The sequence below is a fragment of the Labeo rohita genome, chromosome 14, assembly GCF_022985175.1.
Source record: "Labeo rohita strain BAU-BD-2019 chromosome 14, IGBB_LRoh.1.0, whole genome shotgun sequence".
Classification (NCBI taxonomy): domain Eukaryota; kingdom Metazoa; phylum Chordata; class Actinopteri; order Cypriniformes; family Cyprinidae; genus Labeo; species Labeo rohita.
The window spans coordinates 8,328,835-8,355,347 of NC_066882.1; the positions used below are offsets into that span (position 1 = coordinate 8,328,835).

General features: G+C 35.5%; 1 long non-coding RNA gene across 3 annotated transcripts in view; it reads left to right on the forward strand.

Moving 5' to 3' along the window:
* Window positions 1–14,982: 14,982 nt before the first annotated feature.
* The window catches only part of LOC127175986 (uncharacterized), a 79,397-nt gene continuing 67,866 nt past the window's right edge, over window positions 14,983–26,513 (forward strand). For all 3 annotated transcript variants that reach the window (XR_007829050.1, XR_007829051.1, XR_007829049.1), the window contains exon 1: window positions 14,983–15,178. This is a non-coding gene — a long non-coding RNA (uncharacterized LOC127175986). The remainder of the gene's footprint in view (window positions 15,179–26,513) is intronic.

Here is a 26,513-nt window from a genome sequence, read left to right on the forward strand (position 1 = left end):
TAAAATGTTTTTATATATCTTGAGACAAAGGTTTTCTTAATGATTTTCAGTTTTATTTAAGATAATTAAAGCAGCAGTTTTTAAATAATAAAAGAATATGTAAAAGTATGGTATCTGGGGTAAAAAGCACCCCTGCTGTTAGGGCTAAACAATAATTAACATGATAATTAATAGAAAGCTGAATTTTCCATTTGTTGACATGGCATTGTTAGATTCAGATGGTAAATATCATGTATTATGATGGGTGTCCATCTTAGAGATAATCACTATGTTTAAAATGAAACCATCATATTTAAAAACATGATATCATATAATAAAATATCATTTGTTGTTACTACTGTAAATCTGTATTCTACTACTATGGGATGTCTTTAAATGCTGTCAGAATATTTACATTTTAAAATGAATTTGTTTCTGTATTTTAAACTATGTTTTATATTAGCATTTTAATTACCGTATATTTATTGAACAAAGAAATCTTTTATTTATTAAAATAAGCAGAAAATAGTACAAACTTTGCTAAAGTGTTTGTTTTATTATGAACTTGTTTAATTATTAACTTTATATAAAAAAATATATATATATTTTATATTTATATATATTGCCCCCTTTGCCACCTCATACATTTATATGATTTTTAAACAAAATGAACGACTTTCACACAAAATCTGTTGCTCCATAAATGTTCAATATAAACGTATATATTTTTCTGCAATTATACACTTTAGGTGCAGTAAAAGCACATTTTTCTGCCCTGAAATGTAGAAATGCAAAATGTTTCCTTTGAGGGTCAGGTTTAGGGTTAAAGGACTGACGATAAGTCAATGGAAAGTCACCACCATGATAAAAAAAACAAAAACAAGTCTGTGTGTTTTTAATTGAAAAGTGGTGAAATGGGAAAGCCTCTAAAGCGGGGTGAATGGTTAATGGGCTGCCCTTTGGCTAACCTGTACTCTGGGCTCATAGAGTCAGTGAACCTTACACTACACTGCTCCAGCGGCATCGATTGGTGGGACAGAGAGCAAACCTCTATTTTACAGTAACTTTCTACCCGATCAATCTGCCCTGGCCTGTCATACCCTCTCTCAGGGGGTCTCATCCAAAGACAGAGTGACATTGCGTGCTATCACAGGCACCATGTGATTAATTATAGTCTATAATGGAAAGCACAGTTTATCTTTGTGAATGTGCTTGTGCACGTATGCATACATAGGGGAGGGGACTGCTTTTGTTTGACACAGAGACATACAGTTTATTATTATTATTATTAGTATTTTATAAGCATATGTTTGAACAGTAAATTATTTAAACATTTCAGAAATCAAGATGAACTCTCGGTTTACATATTAAAGGAAGAGTTTTATACTGTTGCATATTATTATTATTATTGTTTTTTTCACATTGCATTTTTCATGGAGCACAAAAGGAGTATTTTTCAAAAACTCTTCTTTTGTGCTGCATGTAAAAACAGCATACAGGTTTAGAACACCAGGGTGAGTGATGATGGAATTTCAGTTTTTTAAAAATTAAATGGTGATTTTCAGTTGAACTAACTACTAAAAATTTAGTCAGATAAGAAATGTACCCTTTTTCTCTACTCCCTCTACTTCTATTCCCCCCTTTCCTTCTTTTTGCCTGTCTTTTTCTCTCTCTCTCTTTCTCTCCCTCTTCTCTACTGAAACAGATGGCAATTTATGCTGAGCACAATCAGGACTATTCAGCGTTGGGTAGGCTGGTCCTCCCCACAGGAGTGAGGCCCAATCACAGTCCTAATGAACACATTGAGAGCTGTCTGCTCCAAATGAGTCCCAGTAGGAGCCGGCCCACAGGTACCCCCTGCCCGCTGGCATCATCACACACACACACACACACACAGACACACACACACATGCTCACACGTACTGGCACAACGCAGCACAGAGCTTCTCGAGCAGCACTTAATTCAATCAAGATTCTTATCTCCAGCTGCCAGCATTCCAAAAGTGGAAAAAACAACAATAGGGATATAAGTTACATGCAGCGAGTTGTGGATTGACAGAACGTATTTGTACATGGGATCACAATTTAACGAGTGTGCAAGCGAAAAATTTCACGGGACTCATGAGCGGGACTATCACATTTTCACATGTGCTTTGAGGCTCAAAGCTGTATTTGAGTCAATGACGTATAATTCATTTTTTGGTCATATGTATTCATTTATTTAAAAGTACATTATGCAAATGCAATACAAACGTGCAATACAAACGTTCATGCATACAATGACTAGAATCTTTAAAAAAGCTTTAAAATATCTTTCATAAGGAGCATGTTTTTGATTTCTGAATTCAAATTCCTGTGTGATATCAGGTATGATATTTTTTCTGGAGCATAAAGTATAAATATAATAAATGTAAGGGAGATACAACTTTCCTTATAAAACAGAAGAAAAAAAGTTTTATTTAAAGAATGAAATTCTTGAATTTTAGAATTAAAATTTGAATTTAATTTTTGTTATTATTTCTTTAAAATTGAGAGGACCCTTGTAGGCCCTTGTAGTTTTGTGTCGAGGTCAATAAGCCTGTAAAAATATCTGATGTTTTGACCTTTTTTATGACAACACTATATGACAAAATTATTGTAATTTTAATACTGCTGTCAAATTGATTAATCGCGATTAATAGCAGTTTTTACAGCAGTAGTTTACATAATATATGTGCGTGTACTGTGTTTATTTATATGTATAAATACACAAACGTACATGTATATATTTAAGGAATATTTACATGTATATATGTATTCATATTTATATATGACTTATATTTTGCTGGGAAACAATTAACTGCTATTAATCGCATTCAAAATAAATGTTTTTGTTTATATAATATATGTGCGTGTACTGTGTATATTTATTAAGTATATATAAAGACACACATACAGTATATATTTTGTAAATATTTACATGTGCTTTTATATCATTTATATTATATGTAAATATATTTAATATATAAACATAACATATTTTTCTTAAATATATATATCCATGTGTGTATTTATATAAACTTAATATACACAGCACACACATATATTTTGTACACAAAAAGTTTTATTTTGGATGCGATTAATTGTGATTAATCATTGACCAGCACTAGATTTATATTATATATAAATATAAATATGTATTAAATTTATTTCTTAAATATATAAATGTATGTGTGTATGTATGTATATATTTAAGAAATAGCACACACACATATGTTATGTAAACAAATTTTTATCGATCTGACAGCACTAAATTTTGACTGTAAAAGACTTTAAAATTTAAATAGTATATATATATATATATATATATATATTTTGGCCTACAAGTTTTTAAACCATATAAAACCAAACTGAAAGTATATTTCTAAGAACTTGAATCATGTTTTAAACTAGATTTTCCATTTCTTTATTTTACATAATTGACCCATTCACACTTACTCTAGGTTTTTACCCAGTCTTAGCATGTCAGTTAGTTCTACACCGGTCTTCCATCTTATTTTCATCAATACTCTATATTCATATGCAAGTACTGTATGAATTGGAGACTCATGTGGTCGGTCTCTAGTGAGGACACACTTCTCCCATCTGTCAGTCTGGCTGCATGTATGTCTGTTGTGTGTGGGATGCTTTGCCTTTCCTGTGCTCTTTGGACTCGCCAATTCATTTCACCACATACACAGATCTCAACAAGTAGAAACTCCCTCCAACATGCAGAAACACAAAGACAGGAGAGCAGATCCCACACAGAGCGTTCGGGATCCCTCACACATCAATCACCCCCGCACTCCTGCCTCTCCTCGTGCGTCCGTCACAGAGGTTGACAGGAGCGCTGCCCCTCGCTCTTCCCCAATCTGCACCTGAAGAGCTGGTGGGCAAAGCCCAGTGCCTTCTGTCGCATGTCAAAACCCCACTGGGCCTGCAGCACTGAGGAAGTGCAAATATCCTCTAATGGCCTGGATGCAGATGGATGCGTCCATGACAATAGCCCCCGTGCTGGTGCTTTTTGTCAGCGGCCAGTAGAAAGGCCATCACAATGACTCAGCAAAATTATGCATGCAGTGAGGCGCCTTTCTCATGCTAAAGGCCACTGAGAATGGACGTCTCATTTCAGAGAGAAGTGGTGGGACTTCTTCTTTTAACATGTCTTAGAAGGGACTTCGGTTGGGACAATGCTGTGTTGGTGTAATTGGATAGAAGGGTCAGTTTTGGGCCTACTCAACTCATCAACTAGTCGATGCAATCCAAAGACTGACAAGGTGTCACTGAAAAGGTGGACGTGTTGGACAAGTTGGCGACTGACGTTGTGTGGCACCGTAGCATTCGATAGCTTCCTCTTTGGTCTTCTGAACACGAAGGTTTCGCTCCAACCAGAGGTTACGTAATGAAAATCACACCTGTCTTTGTGTGGCGTTTCTGTTCAAATAGCGGTGTAAATGGGATCCTCCTGACTCACAGCGGGGTTGTGCGCTTGTGTCTTCAGCCGGCCCGGCTTCACGGTGCCCTGTAGAGCGTGGTCAGTGCGGTCGCGTGTTTTCGCAGTAATCTAAAACCAGGAAGCCTTTGAAACCTAATGAAAGCCTCTGGAGAAGGAGGTTGGCGGTCCTGCGTCACTAGGACACTCGGAGTGTTTTGTTCAGACTCCCTGTGGTAGGTCACAGACATGGACGCTTGGACCTTCTGCAGCTGCGAGGTCCGTACTGACCTTCATGTGGGCAGCCCACGAGACCAGCGCTTAACGCTCATCCTAACCAAAGCTGCAGGACTGATTATTCTGTAATTAATTACAACCACTGAATTATGTGTGTACATATCATAAATGATCACTGTTGTGTTGTGTTTTATTGTGGAAGCCTCTTTTCACCTCAGAGTGAAACAAGGCAATTGCGACTTCTACAATTTTGACTATAACTACAATTCTGACTTTGTTTTTCGTAAATGTGACTGTATCACTTACAATTCTGACTTTATTTCTTACAAAGGCAATTTTTTCCTCACAATTATGACTTTATATCCAGCAAATGTGACTTTTCTCACAATTTTGACTTTATATCCAGCACATGTGACTTTGTTGCTCCTAAAAGCGACTTTTTAACTCACAATTCTAACTCTGTTTTTTTATATTAGTTTTCTAACTGTTTTTTAAGATCATAATTGACTTTATAACCTGCAAATGTCGCTTTGTTTCTCATAAATGCCACTTTTTAACTGACAATTCTACTGCTACTTTATATCTCGGGTGTGACTTGATATTCTGCAAATGTGACTTTTCTCATAAGTGTTTCTCATCAGTGTGACTTTATAATTCACAATTCTAACTCTGTTTCTCATATTATGTTTTTTAATCGCATAATTGACTTTATATCTTGCAAACATTGCTTTGTTTCTCATAAATGTCACTTTATTGACAATTCCGACTTTAATTCTCACATTTGCAATTTTACATCACAATTATGACTTTGTTTCTGCTGAATGCAACTTTATAACTCACAATTTCTCAGTATTTCACACAATTGTTTTTTAATCTCATAATTGACTTTAAAACTTGGAAATGTTGCTTTGTTTCATATAAATTCCATTTTATAACTGACAATTCTGACTTTATTTCTCACAACTGCGATTTTATATCTTACAATGATGACTTTATAACCTACAAATGTGACTATTTCTCCTAAATGCAACTTTATAACTCACAATTCTAGCTTTATTTCTCAAAATTGTGATTTTATGTCTCACAATTATGACTTTATTTGTCACAGTGGGACTTTGTTCCTCATAAATGTGACTTTATATCTCAAAAGTCCTTTATTTCAGATAAATCCAACTTTATGTTTCATTATATATTCAATCATGACTTTATATCTCACAATTATGACTTTATATGCAGTTAATTTGACTTTGTTTCTTCTAAACGTGACTTTCTAAACTCACAATTTTAACTTTATTTCTCATAATTTTTTTAATCTCATAATTGACTTTATAAATGATATTTCTGACTTTAATTTTCACAGTTGCAATTTTATATCACAATTTTGAATTTATTTCTTACAACTGCAACTTTATATCTCAATTATGACTTCATATCCATCAAATGTGACTTTATTTCTTGTAAATCTGACCCAAAGTGTAACTATATCCTGCAAATGTGACTTTGTTTCTGCTGAATGTGACTTTACAACTCACAGTTTTACAATATTTCTCATAATTGTTTTTTAATCTCATAATTGACTATAAAACCTGGAAATGTTGCTTTGTTTCTCATAAATTCCATTTTATAACTGACATTTCTGACTTTAATTCTCACAGTTGTAATTTTATATCACTATTTTGACTTCATTTCTCACAACTGCAATTTTATATCTTACAATGATGACTTTATAACCTACAAATGTGACTATTTCTCCTAAATGCAGGTTTATATCTGACAATTATGACTTTATTTGTCACAGTGTGATTTGCATCCTGCAAATGACTTTATTTTTTTATATCTCACATATCTCACTCTTGACTTTTTTTAACATAATTGCAACTTTGCTTTTCATTATATATTCAATTATGACGTTATATCTCACAGTGTGACTATATCCTGCAAATGTGGCTTTGTTTTTTGCAGATGAGACTCACAGTGTGACTTCTTTCTTAAAATGCAACTGTAAATATTCATCAGACAATTTTGTGTTTTTTAATCTAAGGTGGAAAATGGCTTCTACAGTTCCACTATTAATCCACTGAAAAAAAAAGATACAAGAAAGAAAAAAACAAGCAAGAAAAAAAAAACACAGGGTATCATTTTTCACAGAGTTTCTGGCAATTTTGTAAACACTCTCACTACATGTGTGAAAGAGGAGCAGCGTGTTCTGGTCTTGATTACAGGTCCAGCAGTCTAAGCAGAAAGGGAAGATTACAAAACACCTCTCTCACACTTTCAGATAGGCTTAGCGTTTATAAGCTAACAAGATGGTGCGGACTGTGGTAGTCGCACACATAATAAGGTTGTTGTTGTATTTGTTAAAAAACGTGAGGGCCAATTTTGTGTTTCAGCAGTGGAAAATCCAATCTCTTGTGTTATTTTGACACACTTCCAAAGTTTATGGATTTTCCTGTGTGGTAAAATTGGGTATAAAAGATTTTAGTGGCACACCTTGTGTGAAGCAAATGTTGCGCTGTTTGCACAACGTCGGTGTCCTCTTGTGAGGTCTGGCCTCAGGTGGTAACTTCGGAGAACTGCATTATTAAGCTACTGTAAATTAAAAGCTGACTGTGGTTTTTCCGGTACCTGTCATAAACGTGTTCTTTCCCTGTCACTTTGCTGTTTAATCATTTTGAAATAATGAGTTAATGAACAAACACAATTGAATCAGTTAATTAATAAGCATATGTATCATGAAACAAAATATTATGTGCATTACAAATCCAATAAGCGACTGATGTCAAATTATTAATTGCAAAAAGTAATTAGATGGTGTCAGGAAGACAAGTCACCAGTCATTACTTTTACAAACACCCACTTATTCTAGATCTTTTAATGCTTATCTTCCAGGAGATTCTCCTGATTTTTCAAGACATTTTGTCAGATTAAACCGGCTGTCTCCGGTTATTTGGAGATCCACAGGTATCTATGTAGATGATGGCAGTCTGCACGCCTGATCTCTCCATATCTATGCGAATATTGATGGCAAAAGGCTGCGTGGAAGTCTGGCCACTGCTTTTATCTTATCACCTTATCATACTCTGCATGGGAGCATAGCTGCTATAAGTGCTCCTAGTCTCCTCTACAGACATCAACAAACTTTGTACATCACATTTAAGGGTTTTTTAACATGTACACTTGAATAAAATTAATACCAATTAGCAAACGTGATCTTCAACTATATAAAAAACCAACATGGAATGACCAGGTCTGTAGTAGTCCAGACAGTAAATCTGGGTCAGTCTAACCCTGTCTGACCCCCTGCTTGTTCCTTTAGCCTCTTTGTCTCCATTTAGCCCTTCTACCCCAGCATGATCAGTTTCTTATCATGTATTTATTTGTTTAATCCACCCCTCCCCCCGACTCGGCTGCCCACTTCATCCCCCCACCCTCCCCCCAAAACCCAACCCAGAGAAGCCCAGAGATGCTGCACAATGGGCGGATGTCTCGTCGCCAGCCTCGGAGTCCCATCCGGGGGTGATCGTGCTCCCTTCATCTCTCTCTCGTGCTCTCTGTCACTCATAGGCTCAGATGTGGCCATCCTGCCCCAGTCGTGCACACACATTATAAATAATGAATGCATTAGCATGCGTGAATGTCTTTTTGGGGATGTGTATGTTAGGGTGGGGGGAGGGTTTATGCCTTAATTCATTATTAATCTACTTCGCGAGCTAAAAGGAGTCTGCCTGGGCCTGTAGGCCTCTGCTAAACCCTGCTTTAGGGGGTCTGGCTCGCTGCAGCCTAAACAACCCCCCTTCTTTTCACAACCCTCATCGTCCAGCTAAAACCAATCCTCATCCCATCACGCTCATTCCACCCATCTTCGTCTTGTTATTCAATCTGGCACTCATCTAGTAGTATTTAAGTAGCTTTTGATGGGCGCAGGTAGACTGGTTTGGGAGACAGCTGGCTGATTTGGAAGAGGAGGGGGTGATGCTCTTAAAAAAGCAGTTTTCAAAAGAGGGTTTTTGCTGCAGTGTAGAAGAACAACTTTGGATCAGACAGTTCTAAAAAAAACACTTTTGTCTTAGTGCACTCTTTAAAATACAATTCTTTATTGGCATCTATGGTTCTATAAAGAACCTTTAACATCCATGGAAACTTTCCAGTGCATAAAAAGTTCTTTATAGTGGAAAAAAGGTTCTTTAGATTATTAAATGTGCTTCACACTAATAAACATGATTTGTTTACTGAAAGGTTCTTTGTGGAACCCAAAATAGTTCTTCCATGGACCTGCATAGAAACCTCGTTAATGATCTGAAGAAACTTTTTTCCACTACACTTTTAAAAATAAAGGTTTCAAAAGTGTTTTTTTTTTCTTTTTGCAGTAATGGCATTCAAGAACCATTTTTGGTTTTCCATAGAACCCTTCGGTGTACAGTTCTTAAAAGAACCACTTTTTCTTAGTGCACTCTTTGAATTAAAGGTTCTGTATTGGCATCTATGGTTCCATAAAGAGCCTTTAACATCTATTAAAACTTTTTTAATGCATGAAAGGTTCTTTAAATTATTAAATGTTCTTCACACTAAGAAAGAAAATGTTTATTTTAGGAACTGTTCACTGAAAAGTTCTTTGGGGAACCCAAAATTGTTCTTCTGTGGCATTGCATATAACTTTCTTAATTTTTAAGAGGGTGTGAAGAACATTTTAATGATCTGAAGAAACCTTTTCAACTACACTCTTTAAAATGAAGGTTTTAAAAGAGGTTTTTTTTGCAGTCATGGCATTCAAGAACCATATTTGGTTCCCCAAAGAACCTTTTAGTGAACAGATCTTAAAAGTACCACTATTTTCTTAGTGTACTCGTTAAAATAAAGGATAAAGCATCTTTAACATCCATGGAAACTTTTCAACGCATAAAACGTTCTTTATAGTGGAAAAAAGGTTCTTTAGATTATTAAATGTTCTTCACACTAATAAAAAAATTGGATCTTTTAGGAACTGCTCACTGAAAAGCTCTTTGGGGAACCTAAAATGGTTCTTGTGTGGAATCACATAGAAGCCTCCTTTATTTTTAAGGGTGTGTGAAGATGATTTCTCCACTACACTCCTGAAAATAAAGGTTTCAAAAGTTTTTTTTTTTTTTTTTTTTTTTTTTTTGCAGTCATGCCAATAAAGAACCATTTTGGGTTTCCCAAAAACCTTTCAGTAAACTGTTTTTAAAAAAACACTTTTTTCTTAAAAATAAAGGTTCTTTATTAGCATCTATGGTTCCATAAAGAGCCTTTAACATCCATTAAAATTTTTCAGTGCATAAAAGTTTCTTTGTAGTGGAAAAAAAAGGTTCGTTAAATTATTAAATGTTCTTCACGTTAAGAAAAAAATGTTCTTTTAATGGTTCACTGAAAGGTACTTTGGGACATTGCATAGAAACCTCCTTTATTTTTAAGAGTGTGTGAAGAACATTTGAATGATCTAAAGAACCTCTTAAAAATAAAGGTTCCAAAAAAGGGTTTTCGCAGTGATGCCATTGAAAAAAAAACATTTTTTTTGGTTCCCCAAAGAACCTTTGAGTGAACAGTTCTTGAAAAGCACATTTTTTTCCCAAGAAGAACATTGTAATGATCTTAATTAATTTGTAATGATCACTATTAATTTTAATAGTGTAGAATCTTTGGTGCATTGGATTTTTTTTTTTTTTTTTTTTTTTTGTGGACATTAAAGGTTTTTCAAGGAACCATCAATGACAACAAAGAATCTTTTTTTTTTTTTAAGTTATATTTTTGGGCGTTTTTGGCCTTTAATGGACAGGACAGGAGAGAGATTACAGGAGAGTACTGGGCAGAGAGAGGGGATTGGGATTGGCAAATGACCCTGAGACGGGATTCAGGGTCGACTCGCGTCGCCACGAGCACAGGTGTGCTATATGTTGGCGCACAAACCACAAGGCTATTGGCATGACAGAATCTTTATTTTTAAGAGTGTAGAATTTGAAGTGCAGTGGAAAGGTTTTGTGGATGGTAAAGATTCATGGAACCATCAGTACCAACAAAGCCTTTTTTTTTAAAGAGTGTAGAATCTTTTGTGCAATGGAAAGGTTCTGTGGATCTTAAAGGTTCTTCATGGAACCAATAATGCCATTTAAGATACTACCAAGATACAGCATCAACCCATACAGCCTTCTAGCCGTTTTTTTGGTTGCTGTCGAATCTGAACTGATAGCTGGAAGCCTATTGACTTTGAAGTTGCTGTTAGTGAAATTTGGTTTGGATGAGGGGAAGGGGGCGGGGTTATCTGAAGGTTAGAGGGCTCACAAACCCTCTGTTTTGATCACAGAGGCACGATGTCCCATATATGGGGGGCGCGTGAGGATAAGTGCTATTTTTAGACATGAGATTACAGCACAATTATGCACCATATCAGTACTAGAATAATGAAATGAATGTGCACTAGCCTGCAGCAAGCCATTGTGTGAATGTGTCGAGCGATTGTAATCGTAGATGGGATTAAGACATTGTACCTCAATTGCACATGTACAGTCTTAGGTCTACAGTTTTTATTTTACAACATTTATTGATGTTTAACAGTGATAATGTGTAGAGGATAAGCTTTGTGACTATGTGTTTGTGTCCTCTCATGCCACTAGAGTGCACTGCTTGCTATGAGCCACGTCCAATCACAGCGCTCCATGTAAAATCCATAGTTGGAGGGATAGACTACACACATCCAGTCACTTTGTAGCATGTACAGAATTTCTCTTCATGCAAACATGAACACTCCCCCCACCATGCACGCAGAAACCGGATATCAGCTTTCCTTTGTCACCTAAAATGAACATACATAATCACGTTTCCCTAAAACACCATGATACTCATAAATATAACTGACCCAGATAACAATGTCAGAATGAGACACATATCACAGTGTGAGCTATGCCTTCATTCTTGCATGTATTTTTGTCTTTCTCTTCTCTTTCTCTCTGAATGTTTGCCATATGTGCTTTGGGAGAGAGCGCTATACTGAAGGGAAAAGATTCCAGAGTGAAGCATTGCTTCCTTGAAAAGCAACGCTGCGTATCGCTCTTTTGTGCAGGGGATTCTCTTTCAACTTTGTTGCCTAATGTGTCACTCTCTCACTCACACGTAAGAGCGTCCCTTTGATCTTTTGCAGTTTTCGTTGAGTTAGCACGGTTGCACTACTGCCAGACTGCTTACTGCATTATCACTTCAATGTAAATTGTGTGATTAAATTCTTAATCCTATAGATTAAGAAAGGTGCATCATCATAAACGGTGACTTAAAGTATCAAATATAGATGTTATGCTAAATAAGTATAGATGAGCAAAAAATTGTTTTATAAGCATGCCATGGATTTGATGTATTATCGAATATACTGAGTGACTGGTTTTAAATTATAAACAACTTTTACAATTTCTAACTCTTTATATCTTTATACAGAGCGAATTCAGCTAAAAAGAGAAAATAAACAGAATTAGATAATATTAGGTGCCATATTCTGAGGCAAATCTGAGGCAAAATAATAACATCCCAAAAGGATAAAATGACAGGTGTCTGTGCTTTCTTTCTTTCTTTTTTTTTTTTTTTTTAATTCAGTAAAATATGACAGGATTTGTTCCTATTATCTTAAAAAATCAACTAAAGGCTTAGGCTTAAATGTTTAAAATAAATTTGGTTATAAAACTAAAATGTGACCCTGTACCACAAAACCATTCATAAGTAACATGGGTATCTTTGTAGCAATAGCCAACAATACATTGTATGTTTTCTTTTATGCCAAAAATCATTAAGATCTTAAATAAAGATCATGTTCCATGAAGATATTTTGTACATTTCCTACCGTAAATATATCAAAACTTAATTTTTGATTAGTAAAATGCATTGCTTAGAACTTCATTTTGACAAATTTAAAGGTGATTTTCTAAATATTTTGATTTTTTTGCACCCTCAGATTCCAAATTTTCAAATAGTTGTATCTCAGGAAAATTATTGCTCTACCATAACAAACCATACATCAATGGAAAGCTTATTTACTCAGTTTTCAGATGATGTATAAATCTCTATTTCAAAAAATTGACCCCTATGACTGGTTTTGTGGTCACAAATAAATAAATCATGTATTTATTTAAGGAAAAGGAGCCCACAAGTTTAAACATGTGAACTGTATAAGTTAATAAATTAAAATAATTAAATAAATAAATTGTTTATTTATTTAAGAATCAGCTTAGACAATGTAGAAAAAAGTGAGGTGACTTTAAATTAAAATTAAAATGACAATAAAATATAAAATAATTTGCCGCTTCATATTTTTTTAATAACTTTGCTACTATTATAAATCATGAAAAATAGCTAAAAATACACAAGTAAATGTCCCAACACTTTTGACTGGTAGTGTAGGTTTATTTGAACCGTATTAGGTGTTAGCAGTAGCCCACTCCATTACCATTGAGAGCCAGGTTGCTTTTGCTGAGCCTTTGGAATGTGCTCGGTGCTATGTTTGGGTCTGGGGGTCTTCGCTGCGGGTGTCGGGGGCAGCGGCAGGAACCACACTGTGCCTATGAACTCCATTCAAACTCTGAAATGCCTCAGCCTAGGCAGGAAATTGAAATATTGGGCTGTATGTGCAGGCCAATGACCATCTATCATGGCATGTTGGCTCTGGGAGAGCAGCTCCATAGATCAGAGATAGGCTGCAGAGTCTACAGGTTAAGAGGTAAAAAGACAAGAAGAGAGCGCCTTGCAGGGGTCCGGTTTTAAACTCTGAATCCTTTCACCTTAAAGAAAAAAAAAAAAGGACTGGGCCCCTCTTTCACTCATCCAGCAGTGGAAGGAGCATTAGTCAGGGATAGCAAATCTTTAGTATTTCTTTTCATTTGGAAAGGAGAGGTATAGGCAAGAAGTTAAGCAAGGCCAACGTCAACGAAAACAGTGATGCAAAATCAAAATGCCTGATCAACACATGACCTTAATAACTTTGCACATAGTCATTGATCAACACTAAATGTAGAGAAGATCAGGAAAATGCAACTCTCTCAATCATTTTAACCAAATCACTAACAGTGATAACAGCCAAACAGTACAGTACAAGTTGACAGTATAAGTCTTCATACATATGTGACCCTTGACCACAAAACCAGTCATAAGTAGCATGGGTATATTTGTATCAATAGCCAACAATACATTGTATAAAATTTTCGATTTTTCTTTTATGCCAAAAATCATTAGGATATTAAGGTAATTTTCCATAAAGATATTTTGTACATTTTCTACCATAAATATATAAAAACTTAATTTTTGCTCAGTAATATGCATTGCTAAAAACTTAATTTGGACAACTTTAAAGGTGATTTTCTCAATATTTTGATTTTTTGTGCACTTGCAGATTCCAGATTTTCAAATAGTTGTATCTCTGCCAAATATTGTCCTATGGTGACAAACCATACATCAACAGAAAGTTTATTTATTCAGCTTTCAGATGTTGTGAAAATCTTAATTTCAAAAAATGGACCCTTATGACTGGTCCAGGGTCACATATAAAAAAATGAATAAATATTTAAATAAAAAATTAAATTAAAAAGTTAATTAATGTGTTTCATTCAATTAAGTGAATTATTGTTATTTTCATAATATATTTCTTATATGTTTATCATTTTTAAGTAAATGTCTGAAATGAAATGGGGGTGCATAATAATTACTTTCTTTTAACAAACATTGTTTAACAGCCCTGTGTAACTGACATTAATTTGCACTGCTACTCTCATTTTTATGGCAATAAAACGTCAAAGTTTAAAACAGAGAGTACATAAAAAATAAATAAACATATCGAAATACCAAAAACAACAGAAGTCACTTTTCAGGCGTTTAAATAAAATTGGTAATACTCCTCGGTCTCGCTTACGCAGCCTATCTATTGGATTTTGTAGGCTACAGATTGACATTCCACCATGTTTTTGTCAACAGGCTTTTTCGAAGAACATTTAAGAAGGGCCTTTTGAAAAGTTTGATAAAGACCACTTACACAAAACATTTCCTGCAAACGCATTTGACTCCTTAAAGGTGTGCGGCTGAGTCACTCTGTGATTATATAAAGGTAAAAATGCGCCGCAGTCGGCGGACGTGCGAAGCAGGATGTTGAATATCACTTTAAATTTCCCAAAACACTAAACCCGACAGATTTGTTTACGAATTTCTTTGTAACAACCGCTCGCTTGACCCTATAGACCAGTGCGGTCAAGCGAGCGGAAAAATTGCTCCCAATTAGTGGTTTTGAGGCGACTCAAGGTATGTGGTACTCATACAGGAAATGACATCAACGGGTCAAAACTAAAAATATGTCGCAGGGTGGACGGTGAGTGTGGGACGCCCTGAAACCCCTCTGTTTTGGATGCTTCGAAACAGGTTTCTATAGTTTTGGGAGGTGGATGCTTGAGGACCTGAGCTGAGTGAGCGCATCTCAACCATCACTTTCATCCTCTGCAAGTTCAGCGCAGACGACACACTTTCTCTGAGACGCCGGTACGCAGCAATGTCAGTTTGCACACGGGGCACAGATTACATGTCGCACTCTCTAGTCTGGGCATGTGTAGTCCTTTAACATTGTCTTCAACTAAATATATGCGTTCATGTTGGGGAATTGTGTTAGTTCAGAAGCCGGTAGGGTGTCGCAGGTGCAGCTGTCTGGGGCAGAGAGAGGAGACAAACATCACAGACAGTGAAAGCTGGAGTGTTGACAGCTGATGGAAGCGTCGTTATATATGAGTATGATTGTGTACGGCACATTTTATTGTGAACCCACTTTATGTAGCGAGATAATGCGAAGGTGCACCTGCAACGATTCGCGCTATGAAGTGTTAATGAGGCGCATCCATGTTTGAGCTCCTGCATCACTGTGACGAGAGCGAATCAGGTGCCAAGGCGTATGTGGTCATGTGTTTTTTGTTGTTGTTGGGATTACACGTCGATCTGGAGCGTGCCTTTGATAATTTTGTCCCACTGCTGTACACACTTTTACATCATGCTGCATGCATGATTGCATGCATGAGGATAATAGGCGATGCTTTGTGCCACATTACGAACGGGTTCACTTTATTGGGCACCAAGTTTCTTTATGCAAACTTAATTTCTATTGTTGTGTTACACATTAGAATCCATTTGGAGGTGTGTGTGTGAGTGTGTGTATACATATATATACTACCAGTTAAAAGTTTTGTAACAGTATCATTTTTAATGTTTTTATTTTTTTTAAAAGAAGTCTCTTCTGCTCACCAAACCTGCATTTATTGGACCCAATATACCATTCTTTTAAATGGTATAGTGTATAGTGTTTATAATAGCTTTTTATTTCAGATAAATGCTGATTTTTGGATATTTCTGTTCATTGAAGAATCCTGAAAAAAATTTAGTCAGCGGTTTTAAATGGTGATAATAATTATTGATGATAAAAAATGTTTCTTAAACAGCAAATCAGCATATAAGAATGATTTCTGAAGGATCATGTGACACTGAAGACTGGAGTAATGATGCTGAAAATGCAGCTTTGATCACAGAAATAAATTACATTTTAAAATATATTCAAATAGAAAACAGTTATTTTAAATAGTAAAAATATTTCAAAATATTACTGTTTTTGGTGTACTTTGGATCAAATAAATGCAGGCTTGGTGAGCAGAAGAGACATTTTACAAATATTAAAAATCTTACTGTTCAAAAACTTTTGACTGGTAGTGTATATTTACAGGTAGCATACTAAAAATATCAAACTATTGTTTTTGACTAACATAAATTGTAATTTATAGGTATTATACAAAAATGTGACAACTTGACCCAGTTATTTAAATGTTTAAAAATATTCACTAAATACTTTTATTTTCCTGCGTGTTCTAGGTCTTGTGATTGATTGATCTGTGCATATGTTTTATTTTTGCCTTCGTAATTGTAAATCAAAATGTCATAACTTGATCTTGCAGTGAAAATGAGATTTCTGTCTGGTGACGTGTGCTGGACCAATCATGTAGTCCTCTTGAACCCATCCCTGCAAGCTATGGTTCATCTGCCTCCAATTGTGAGCCCAACACCCACATCTCAAAATCCAAACAACTGATGGATAGAACAAGGTCCCCACCCTACATTTATTTTTTCTTTTTCAGTAAGCATTACACTCGGCTGTAAGTCACAATACGGAAGAATTTGTTCCGTTTCATCATGACTTTAACTATTATTAAAAAGTTGACTCTTTCCTCAAAAATAGGATATTACAATTTTTGTTTGGAGAATCCAATTCAGAAACACACTCAAAAATTGTATTGAGTAATTGAATCCACCATCTAAACGTACTGCCAAAGAAAACACATTAGTGTAATGAAACTCAGTTTGACAGTATAGTATATTTGACAACTGTGACAACTAGCCCCACTCTACCGTAATCTTGATTTATTTTTTACAGATGCTTCATGCACGTCATCTCTTGCAGAGAGTGTGTATTTATGCAGTGTCCTGCCAGGGCTTCAGTGCTGAGCCGCAGTTTAAACCTGCTGTCTGTGTTGCCTGTCTGGAGTGATAACTGTATTATTCATGCTTGCGTGTAGACAGCCCTGTTAATCTCCTGCCACGCAATAGTGCTTCCATCAGCCGCGCTCCTCACGAGCGACCCACATGTGTAAGTGCGTTCGCGTGCACGTGTGTGCGAGGGTGTATATAAGATGCATAGGTCAGAGCAGGCTGGTTTGGTGTCATAGTGGTGTGTGCAGCAAATCCCGGCCTTTGAGGTCTCAGTAATTAGCTGGGTGGGGGCATTCAGCATGGCCATATATTCACCATGCTGAAAGGGTGCGGGCAGGGGGTCTATTGACGGCTGACAGGTGCAGCAGCGGAAGGCGTCAGGAGTTTGGGCAATCGAAACCAGAGCTGCAGTCTAGTAGAACCGTCTCCGGCCCCTAGGTTACCCCTCACCCCCCTCCTGGGGGTCAAAATTGAAAGCAAGTTCAAGACCCTTTTCCTGCCCTATTTTGCTGTGCACAAGGTCTGCTGTGTGTTTTGTGATTGAATGTGGAGGGTGGACACAAAGAAAGCATGATTGACGCTGTTATCGTATTTTTTACTCTTGTTTAGGTGCTGACAACATGTGTACATAAAATTCTTTTCTTTATTCTTTGTGTGTGTGTGTGTATGTATATATATAATGTATGTACATGTGTGTTTATGTATTTACACACTTTGCTATATACATACTATATATATATATATATATATATAAAACACAAACACAAAACATCATATATATATATATATGTATATATATGTTTTGTGTTTGTATATATACTTACAATTTATACTTACAATACAATTTATTTATATTTTTTATGTTATTATTATTATTTTTTATTCTTATAAAAAACAATGACATGCATATATTAAATGCATCAATATATTATTTTAGTACTGTGCGACAATGAATCATGACTAATCACTTCCAAAATAAAAGTTTAATGTATGTGTGTGTACTGTGTATATTTATTATGTATATATAAGTACACACACAAGCATGGCTATATTTAAGAAAAATATGTTGTTTATATAATAAATATATTTTTATACAATATAAATTATATCAATAATAATGTATTTTTTCAAAATATGTATTGTATGTGTGTGTATTTATATATACATAATAAATATACACAGTATACACATTCTATGCAAACAAAAACCTTTATTTTGGTTGTGTTTATTCACGATTAATCGCTGCTGTATGTATGTGTCGTTTTATATATATATATATATACATATACATACACATAATAACAGTACACACGCATATATTATATAAACAAAAACTTTTATTTTGGATGCGATTAATCGCGATTAACCATTGCCCTGCACAATTTTTTTGTTTTTTTGAAAAAACAACATGCATATATTAAATGCATCAATATATTGTTATGAAATTATTTTTAATGTATTAAATTATTAATGTTTTTTATGTCATATGCTAATGCAATATATAATGTGCATATATATTTTGTGTGTGTATATACTTGCAAATTAAGCTTACAATTTAATTTATTTCGATTTTTTTATTTTTATTAAAAAACAACAACATGCATTAAATGCATCAATGTATTATAATAAAATTATTTTTAAATGATTAAATTAAATTATTCTTCTTTTTATGTCATATGCTAATGCAATATATAATGTGGATATATATAATGTTTTGTGTGTATATATACTTGCAATTTGCGCTTACAGTATAATTTATTTATATTTTTTATTTTTATTAAAAACAACAACATGCATTAAATACATCAATGTATTATAGTGAAAAAATTTAATTATTAAATTATTAATCCTTTTTTATGTTTGTTATATATGTAGTTATATGCTCATACAATATATAATGCTTTGTGCTTATGTTAGAGTTTTGCAGTTTTCTTTCCACCATATTATTCCACCAATCGCATATTACTATATTATTTATTTATTTGTACATTTAATATTTTTGGCCTTTTCCCTTTCTTAGGCAGAACAGTATAGAGATGACAGGAAGCCAGGTAGGCAAAGTTACTAAAAAAATACATAAAACATTTTGAAGAGTGTTTTTAGGCCTTGTCCCAAATTGCACACTAATATACATGTCCACTAGTTTTTGTGTTCACTATGCACCCACAAGCCATCATTTTTGTGCCTCACCAAGTGTAAACGCAATGTCTTAGGGAGTCGTTTGGGACAGGGCCTTACCAGTTGACTCGTTAGAGCAGACAAGTACTCTAATAGTCGATTACTTGTGCACATCCCTACTGTGAAGCATGTACCATTTACATTGTTTTTTTACACAGCCGGTCCAGCCTGAACTGCTTAATCTTAGTTACCGCCATTACAAATCCTGCTGTCTTGGTGTGAGAGCCAGACAGAAGGCTTTCTCTGAAAGCTTTGGTTTTATTCAGCATTCCTCAGAGGTTTATGGGCAGGTGTTTAAAATTAAGAACAGGATATTTATTGGAAACTTTCTGAAGGCACAAAACTTTTTTTTTGCTTACCTCTCAATTAGACACATACTCAACAGACATACAAAAGCACAGGCCGTTGCACACACACGGACCCTCTTACCCTGGCACATTGTAGAACAACTGAACAAGCAGATAAAATGCAAACCCCTGTCGTTGCTCCCACACTCTAACCATTAGCTCAGGTCAGTGTGTTCTGTGGGTGGAGGCCAGGAGTGTATTTTTTGACCTGTAATTATCAGGGCTTAACTGTACCATTGGTACTTTGCAGAAATCAAGGTGCCACTCTGCAGCTCTAGAGCCCTGCACCAGGTCCTGATTGCAAGTTACTGGGTCGGGGATATCAAGTGCGAGAGCAGAAATGTGAAATCCCAGATAAAACCCAGAGCCTTAAGGAGCCATGAAGTGCATGTAATGAGGAAAGTGATGGGGTTTGGGTGTGCTGAGCACACAGTCATATGGAGGATGTCTTTGAGTGAGAGTCTCTGTGACATTTGTCCTCCCTAATCCAGGATTTATAGAGGACTCACAAAATTTAACAAGGTTAAATCAGTAGGCAGGTTAGCAAAGCATAACGGAAGCACGGCTTGACAAAAATTAGTAGGCCCTAGACAACCTGTGAATTGCTTGTCCTGCCTTAATGGACACTATTTCACGTTTTGGTGAACTGATGAAGAATTTGTATGAATTCATTTCATTTTTGTATGATCTGCTTATGCCTTATTGATGGTTAGTTTTGGGTTGAAGTTAAAGGTGGACTTTCATATGTACATTTAAATCCTGTGAATTCCCAACCAGTTTTCCACAATGTAAAAGAGTTAAGTTTTCTAATGAGATTGGGTTGAGTAAAATAGCACATTGATAATGTCCTATATGGTTCCAGGAATGATGTACTTCTCTTTGTTTTTATGCCCTGTTAGGGTTTTGTACAACCGCTAAGCTAATGACCGTATTTTGCAGAGCTTAATAAGTCAAAAATGCATCTGCCCTGGAAAAGCTGAATAATGCCAGATATTAATGGAGCAGGGCCCTGAATGATTCCCGGGTTGGCGTGGCAGTTAAACGCATTCCAGGTTTTGTGGAGGCCATTATTCCTGCTCCTTAATCACCACCTCTGCTTTTATTACCCCCAAAGCCTCACTGTGTGGCTCGGGGAAACCACATGTGGGCACAGGCCAGGAAATGTCGAGCAGACAAGAAAATGTCTTCCTTTCCCCTTAAAAGTAATAGCCTTAACCAAACACCAAAGGCAGGCTGTTCTTAACCAGATTGTGCTGTCTATAACCGTTTATGGGACGTTGGATGCTGTACTGGAGGGATTGTTGGATACTGGTTCTCAGGATGTTTTATAATAGTTATGCAGTACAACTGATTCCAGGAAGTCTTATAGTTTTCATGTGTCACTTGAGATTGTGTTGAGAAAGCTGATCTTAAATGTCATCCTAAGTCAGTGCTTCCAGACTACAGTCCTTGGAACCCACTTCGTAGAATGTTTTAGTTGTCTCCCTATTTAATACAGTAACAAACAGATGAGTTGAATCAGGTGTTGTAATTAGTAAAAATTAATTGGATTCATATTCACATGTAAATAATTTTGTCTAAATAATTAACTTTTAATGAAGGTTTGAGAACTATTTGACTATGGCTGTTGGTCATAGTCATTTAAGTTGTTGCAGTTTTTATCTTGCAATTCTGACTTTATTTCTTGCAGTTCTGATTGTATATATCACAGTTCTGTTTTTTTTTTTTCTCAGAATTGTGAGATACAAATCCAATTCTAACTAGGAAAAAAAGACTGATATGTTCTCATAATTGCAAATTTATTAGTGCTGCCCTCGACAAAAGATTTTTCTGGATGACTATTAGTTGCACATTTATTAATAAACCATATAAATCATAATAATGAGCCTTTAATTGCCTAGTAGATATTTCACTCTGTTGATATATTTTTCATGTCTATAAGGCAAGTATGCACACAGTCTTGATTCTGTGAACTTGTTACATGCTCAAATACACAGAGACTGAGACGGCAGAAAGCGCTTTTTACAAAAGCACAACGTTTCGTTGTTATTGTGAGGGTACACAAATAAACGTAGAGTCTTTACAGATTTGAAAGATGTATTTTATCTGTATGACCCATGATGGAGTATTTTAAGAGCAAGTGACCGCACCGGTGCCTCCATCTGTCATGCAATAAGTGCACTACTATTCAACTTCCATACTCCACACAGACACTTTAACAGCGCACACTTTTCTAGGTTAATATTAGATTGAGCTCTAATGATTAGATTTCATCTTTCATCTTTCAGATGAAAAGCCATATTTGAAGTCAATGAATGATAGGTGAGCGTTTGGATGTCCTGCCCGATGTACTATATTACCACACAGACCAGCCGTTAACGATTTGTTCGTCACAGACTGCGTGACTTCACCACTTCCTGAGGATTTTTTTTTCTGCGACTAAGTGACTAATAAAATTTTGGTCGAACAACGTTTAGTCGACTATTAGGGGGGCAGCCCTAGAGTTTATATTTCACATTTCTGACTTAATAACTCACAATTGCATGTTATAAAGTCAGGATTGTGAGATATCAACTCACAATTGAAAAAAAGTCAGAATTGTGAGCTTGTATTTCGCAGTTCTGACTTTTATTGTGAAATATAAACGTGCAATTCTGAGAAAAAGGTTTGTATCATGCAGTTCTGAGAAAAAAAGTCAGAATTGCGAGATGTAAACTTGCAGTTGTGAGATAAAAAGTCACAATTAGCTTTTTTTATTTTTACTCAGTGGTGGAAACGGGCTTCCACTGATTGGCGTTAACTAATGAATTAAATAATACAAAAAAAAAAATTCCCATTTTGCCTATTTTTACATTTTGATTAGTGTCCCTCTCATTTAAAATTCACTTAAAGTTTAAAAACACTGATAATACATCAGTAATCTTCAGCAAATCCCAAAATAAACATCCAATTTCTATACTGTACTTTAAAAATGTATACTGTACAACATAGTGTTGTTAAGATTTCACTTAGCATTTAAAAATATATTTTTATTTTGGTGTTTTATTTTTAGTTCATTTACACACACACACACACACACACAAAATGTGTGTATCTCTCTCTCTCTCTCTCTCTCTATATATATATATATAATAAGAGACAATAACATAATAAAAATCTGCTTATTAGGCAGCCAGAATTTTAATATCACTGCATCCCTACTTGCAGTTTTTTAAATTGGTGCTCAGAGTAATGTGAAGTTTATGTGAGTGAAATATTCAAATTAAACTATTCAAATTAATTTTGAAATTTTTATTATAATTGATTATCTTTCTGCAGAAACAGTTGTGAAACATATTTGTGATATTCCTTGCATATGAAATGTTTCCCAGAGATTAGCTCATCTTGAGTGACTCTTGTATCACAAATTTGCACATCTTTATTTAATCCCATTTTTATATGGATGACACTACTTTTTTAGAGTGATAATAATACACACATACACACTTTCATGGCCGGTCAAAAATATCTGCAGTGAATAAAGTTTTCTAATTCACCTGCTATTGGCAGGTGTGGCTAAAAGTTAATTTTGGATCTTAGCTGCACATTATCCCAGCTCACATCCGCAGGAGAGGAGCAGTGCTTCAGTCCTGGATTAATGAGGGAGGTCTCATCCCTGACACGGTCCATCCATCAGTTCCCTCCAAGGCCTTCTCCTTAAGGGACAACAGAGTGGGGGGTATAGATGATGAAGAGGGCTAATTAAGCCGCCATGATGTTTTGTTTTATTATGGGCTCAGTTTGAAATTTTCAATAAATCTTATTAGCATAGGAGGTGCTCGGAGACGTCTGACTGAAGGTGTGAAGTGGGTCTGCTGTTTACACTGAGGCTAACAGCTGCACACTTGCGAGGGCTGTAAAAAACATAAGCTGCGCTGGTGTCGCTGTCGACACAGTGTCGGCTGATGCCATAATTCATGTGTGTCATCCGCGAGATGCTGTGTGAGGGGAGGGGAGTAGGTGAGTTTTTTAAGCTCCTCCTGTTTACCCACTGCCTGATGGCCCCCTGTAGAGAGCAACAGCAATTATCACCTTGGAGGAATGTGGGAGCCTTGTGTTAAATTCTCTTTGACCCTTTAGTAGAGGAGGTCAGGAGGTGGTGATCCCCCCAGGGAGCAGCAGGCAGTGAGGAGTAGGGGGGATGCCATGGATGGGTGCGTTTGGGGCTGTTTCTCATGGTCAGGGAAACTTGAGTCTGACATTGCTTTACAACTGCAGGCCGACAAAGTTGGTTGGTTCTCCTCAAATAGGATTTTTATGGTGCATTTGCAATGCAAACGGCTGCTTTGCTGTCTTAGTTTGATTGCATCAGGACTGGGTTCGTACTTTTAGGACAGGCAGTCAGGTTAGCACATCCATCAAGATGAACTTGGAAGCTTGTGTTCTTCACACACTCAAAACACCTGAATCAAGGCTCTTCTGCAAAGCTCTTTAAATCATAGCAGTCAGACTTCTCGCTTTCCATTTATTACTGAAAATGAATGAATAATAGGAATACTCTTTAGGTTTCTTATAGTTAATAGGAATAATTCACCCCAAAATGAAAATTCTGTCATCATTTCTCACTTTCATGTCATTCCAAACCAAACCAAAAATATTTTAATGTTCAGAAATGTTCAGTTTTTCCATAGAATGAAAGTTCAAATGTCCAAAAAAACCACTGATAATTTTTTTTTAAATATTTAAATAATTTTTTAATAATTTTTTAAATATAAAGAAATTTTAACATGAAAGAGCTTTGGATTTGTTTTAAAAAAGATTCATTTAAATGACTCTGAGTCAACTCTTTCTTTTGAGAGGCAATAACTTTATACACGGTGCACTTTCAGATTTAAAACTTTGCAGGATGTTTTCATTCACTTAGAGCTGTGTTACACACTGCATAAAAGGTAATTTTCAAAAATCCATAATACGAGCATTTAAAACTATAACAAACTATAACAAAAAAATGTTTGTTGATGAGCTTTTTTCCCATGACTGAAACAAGATGATGATGAGACGGCAATAAGGCCAGTAAACACTAACTATATAATGTATTTAAAAATTAAAAATTTGACCAAAATCTCTTTTTATTTTCATTGAGAAAAACCTTTCATGTGTGCGGTTGCCAGATCACAAGATTTCAAATCCCCAAATCAGAGCTTCTTTGTTTAAAAAGAGTCATTTTCTGCCTGGTGCTTTGCTTACATTTTTCAATCTGGCAACTATTAAGACTAAGACTTAATTAAAAAGGGCTGATAAAATTAACAGTAGTTTTAAATTCAGGGACCCTCCGCTTGAAATATGATCCCACAAGAGGGTCACATTTGATATGCATGTACACTATTGGACAAAAAGCTACATAAGCTGTCACTTAAAGAGATAGTTTTGCCAAAAATGCTAACTCGGTCATCACTTACTCACCCTTATGTCGTTCCAAACCTGTATGAATTTCTTTCTTCTGTTTCTATTAGGTAATGTTGGTAACAAAGCAGTTGCTGGTATCCATTGCCTTCCCCTTATGGAAGTCAGTGATTACTAGAAACTGTTTGGTTACCAACATACTTCAATGCTAACAATAATTTATATTAGGTTTATATTAGGTGACCTTAACTACTATGTACTTTCATTCAAATAAATTATTTGCTACAGTGCACTTATTAGGTACATGCATGTTTTTACATTGTACTTATATTTTTAAAAATACCTAATCACATCTGTAATTAATTTCTGTAGTTACATCTATAATTACACTGCTGACCCATCCCTTACATCTTAACCGACCCTTAAAACTATCCATACCACTAAACCTGCCCCTAACCTTACCAGTATCTCACTTCAATAGAAGCAAAAGTTTTTTCCAAAACAATATGACAACAATAAGTACATACAGCTAAATAAATCTGATTTTTTGTTGATGTATGGTTTGTTAGGATAGGACAATATTTGGGATACAAGATGCAATTATTTGGAAATCTGGAATCTGAGGGTGCAAAAAATATTGAGAAAATCACCTTTAAAGTTGTCCAATTGAAGTTCTTAGCAATGCATATTACTAATTAAAAAGATAAGTTTATATATATTTACGGTAGGAAATTTACAAAATATCTTAATGGAACCTGATCTTTACTTAATATCCTAATGATTTTTGGCATAAACGAAAAATCAATCATTTTGACCCATACAATGTATTTTTGGCTATTGCTACAAATATACCCATGCAATCTACAACAGGTTTTGTCATCCAGGGTCACATATTAGTACCTAAATTAGTACCCACTGTGACAGCCTTTGTACCTTGGGAGTGTAAATATCTGGTATAAACAGTAATATGTCTCGGTTGTCTGCTGTGACCAGATCAGCCGAGATGGATGTTAATATCAGGTATAAACGGGGCCTATGATGTTTGTGTCACGCGCCATGCAATGTTGTGATTTCATTTATAAATCACAGCTTAACAAGTAAGGCACACCACATCATGAAGACTAACAGCATTGGATGCTGACTCTGTCTGGATGGGCTTTGAGAGTTATTTGCGTGTACTTCTAGTCATGTGACCCAAAACTGATTATGTATGGTCGTTTAGAGCTGTAGTGACAAGGCCAGCTGCAGACCGTTGACAGCTGCAATACAGTTTACATTTTCAATCTGTCCTTTTAGCCTCTCATAATTCACACCTGATATCTCCTGACCTGTGTTCATGTTGAAACAAACAAAGGAGTGGTTGTTTAATAGTGATGAGAGCTCCTAATAAGACATATCTCAGTGGTGATTACCTAAACGGCCCCCAGAGACAAGACAAGGGCAGA